The sequence below is a fragment of the Austrofundulus limnaeus genome, unplaced genomic scaffold (assembly GCF_001266775.1).
Source record: "Austrofundulus limnaeus strain Quisiro unplaced genomic scaffold, Austrofundulus_limnaeus-1.0 Scaffold114, whole genome shotgun sequence".
Classification (NCBI taxonomy): Eukaryota; Metazoa; Chordata; class Actinopteri; order Cyprinodontiformes; family Rivulidae; genus Austrofundulus; species Austrofundulus limnaeus.
The window spans coordinates 519,442-523,281 of record NW_013952516.1 but is presented as its reverse complement, the minus strand read 5'-3'; the positions used below and the strand labels follow the sequence as shown (position 1 = coordinate 523,281).

At 42.9% G+C, this 3,840-nt stretch overlaps 1 protein-coding gene across 1 annotated transcript in view; it reads right to left on the bottom strand.

Annotated features, from left to right (window-relative positions):
• wscd2 (WSC domain containing 2) overlaps positions 1-3,410 on the bottom strand; it is a gene marked incomplete at its 3' end in the record, with an annotated part of 34,417 nt that extends 31,007 nt beyond the window's left edge. Inside the window, 1 exon segment of the mRNA XM_014014343.1 lies at positions 2,970-3,410.
• Positions 3,411-3,840: the final 430 nt, after the last annotated feature.

The following is a 3,840-nucleotide window of genomic DNA, read 5'->3' as shown; positions in this document are numbered from 1 at the left end:
CGTACGAACCCTTCGTATGAACAAAAGTAAGAGAAATTTAGGATAAGAATACAAACATGTTCTTGCATGAGGCCCAATGTCTGCATTAGGCGTAAATGCAGTAACAAAATGAATGGAAGTCAATACAAAGTCCTCAGTTTGATGGAAGTACAAGTGTGTATGTTTAAGTCAGTTCCTGAAATGTTTTCCTGCAGTGGCAGAGCCTTTTGTTTCCTTGTTTCTTTGAAGTTTCACTGGTTACTTCATACTAACCATCTTTTTCAACCTGTTCCACGACAAAAACAAACTTTTCGTACCAGACAAATTACAATTTTGCTGGTAATAATTATTCTATCTCAATTGGAAGAAAATAAATAAATAGAAACACTTGACATTGGCAAGTCAGCCATGAGGCGCTCTACCCTTTTAAACTTCACACACACAAATACAGACACAGACTTTATATGAGCCTTGGTTAGATTAAACATGCCATCAGCAGGATGTCTGTCTCTTGTCTGAGTAAAAAAAAAACAAAAAAATACAAAAAATGCTTAAACAGCAGGTCWAACTTAAAAAACGCAATAAGCTTTTAAATCAAATCCGATCTCTGCAAAATCAAGGATTCACTTTGAAGAGATACTGAATTCAATTCCATCAACTTTTATCAAGTTTATCATTTTGGTCCCCCATCCCCCATTTTCAGTTATTTCAACCTGCGTTATGAAACAAAATAACTCAAGGTACATCCATCAACATATTTTCTGGATAAGATTTTGGGRGTTCCCCAGATTTGTCTGATGTCTGGCTTTGGATTATTTTTACCACCTGTATAAATAGTCATCAGTCTGGTGTTGAGAACAATCCTATTAAAAGCTGAAAATCTCAGAGATGAGCATACGGCGCAGCTGATGGCCTCCTTGCTTCAGAGGAACAGTTTATTTTTTTCAGTCTTCTGAAAAGGATTCAAATAAATGATACCACATGAAGTGAAAATTTAGCTTTTRATTGTTTTAAAACAGCAAACAGACTGAAAGATTCAGGATGACTTTGGTAAAGAAAGCAAAGTATTTGATGCTAAGCTATTTTTGTAGGAGCTCGAATAAAAGATCTTCACACGCTTTATTGGTGGTGATATATCAGGAACTGTGACACCATCCAACCCACTCAAAACTTGCGCTGTACTGCTGTCGGACTGTAAAGGCCAGCAAAAAACATGCGAGCTGTAATTCCTGTCCGTTCCCGTGGTGACCATCAAAGCTTGCAGCCATTGGATGTGATCCACGACATGCACCGAGAGGACACACGTAGAGAGAGAGGCTTCTGGGAGAATTCAAAGGCCTCTGACTTTGCGGCCGGCCACCCTGTCGATACATGGAAGTCTCCCTATCTGAGTYGCCGTCGGCTTCTCGTCTGCATCTTGCCGCTAAGACTGTGTGAATTTAAACATCAGAAACCACAGAGAGACTTTTTCCTAGGATTTAATCTTTACCGAAGAGTCGCAGAGGAATCCTTTTAAAAGCCAGAGGGGCTCCTGAGGATACAATATGTTGCGACTTTGACCCTGATTATTCTCCACAACAACAACAGCTGTGGGKTTTTTTTAAACAAGTGTACAAATATGAGTTTTTAATGGCTTATTTTCCTGATGCCTGTTCCTCGCTGCCTCGGGGAGATGTGAGCTCTCAGGACATCAGCACAACTTCAAACATCTATGTTTTATTTATTTATTCCACTGAAACCACACGCATAAAATGTGACATAAACTTGCTCTGATTTTTTTAAAATTATTTTTATTTTTTTTATTTTGCAGTTGTGTCGATCGATTCGGCTCGAGCTCCACTCATGAGCTGTGAACTGTGTCATGTTCTCACTGCCATAACAGGAGCTCCGCCGTGCTTTTTATGTTCACATGAACAATTAGTACCTTTCATCGTTTGATTGAACTGCTTTGTGATCAAGCAGAACAACGGCAAAGCTCCTCTTCTTCCTCCATTTTCCTGTTTTCAGGAGTGGTTGGTTCTATTCAAGGATCGACAAAACATCAAGGTCTTCTTTAAAAAATTCATTTTGGGTTCATTTGGAAGCATTGTGCTTTTATATTTAAGGGTGACACAGCTTGTTAGCTAATTACATTAATATTGTACTCTAACAGTGTTTTTTTTAAACAAAATCTCCTTCATCCATCCATTTTTTTCCCACCTGCTTTTCCTTTCCAGGTCTCAGGCTGATCAGCAGTCACAGTATGAGAGGTGAGGTACTCCCTGGACCAGACACAAGTCCACACCAGAACAAAATCCCAGAAAACAGTTTAAAAATCCTTCATAAGATCACACAATGTACATCCAGCCAAGAAAAGCACAAACGTACGCAGCAAAAATTAAAAACAGAAAACCCTTTTACAAGATAATGTTTTCTAAAACCATTAATAGCTGAGAAAATAATTAAATACTGTATAAGTTCCTAAGTCTGCAGCCACATCAACCCAGAAAAATCTCCAAATACTGTCCCTTTGACTRAATAATGAACTAAACAAGGTCAGTCCTGCCTTAGCAGGAGGGCTCTAATGAAATTCCAGCTTCTTCACACTTGGGAGGGAACGATAAAATGGACCAAGAGCGTGGACCTGGTTAGACTAAAACCTCGGGGGCTGGTGGATGTGACAGTGAAAACCAACAAAAAGCAGAAACACATGAATATCAGAAATACAGAGACAAAACAAGACACTAGATGTGTGCACAAACTGCAGCAGCTCAAGTTTGTTTCAACCATTTAGTCTAAATCCAACAAGTGTTCTGAGCTGGCTGTAATCTAAAACAGGAGAGAARGAAATGCATTCTGGTGAAGTGATGTGTGTGTGGGTTTTTGGGCTTTTAGCCACTTGTTCAGTGTTGTGTTCATGCACCAAGAGGACCCCCTGCAGCACAGATGTAACCGCTGGACTCACTGCTGCAGTGCCGTTTGATTTCAGTAAAACAGGAGGCAAGTCTTACCTCAGACATGAGTCAGKATGAAGCACCGGCTGAGAAAAATTYTGATGWTGCAGTTCACAGGAAGCAACTCAGCTGAGGCTGGTCATCTTCTTCTTCATCATCATCGTCGTCGTCATCGTCRTCCTCCTCATCTCTCAGGCTCAGACGTGATGTTTCGTTTCCACCATAAYTGAGCCAAACGTGCGCGGGCAGCATGCTCCCTGCTCATCCGCAGAGAGCCGAGGTTGGTTCTGTCGATCCCATTAGCTCGAACAGTCTGTTCAATAAGCTGCTTCTCCTCTGCACCGAGAATAAACCGCTCCGCTCCGCGCTTCTTCTGCGTCGGAGGAGGAAGGAAGGAAGGAAGGAAGGGCGGAAGGAAGGAACGAAGGAAGGAAGGAGCAGCAGCGTCGATGCTCGGAGTCCCCTTTTTTCTTCCAGTCGCTCCTGTAATTTATCCAAGTCCGANGTCCGAGCGGGGGATGTGATGCATGCGGTGGGGTCTCTCTCTCTCTCTCTCTCTCTCTCTCTCTCTCTCTCTCTCTCTCTCTCTCTCTCTCTCTCTCTCTCTCTCTCTCTCTCTCTCTCGACGCTGCAGGGAGGCGCAGCGCCGCGCCGTGCGCCCTGCGCTCCGCACACGGACCAACAGCACTGCCTGCTGTACTTAAAGCGGCACAGCAGAGCTCACAGAGGCGCAGCGGGCTGATTCTGAGCCACACAGGTGACCATTATCATTAWACTAAAGGGCGGCACACACACTGATGATGGCGGGAGGAAGGGAGAAGGGATGTGAGGAACGGGAGGATTCCCGCCTTGTGCGCGTTTGGATTCATTTATCTCAGSAAAAAGGTAAATTAAAACAAGTCAGGGCGTGAAAATAATGTTGTGGTGT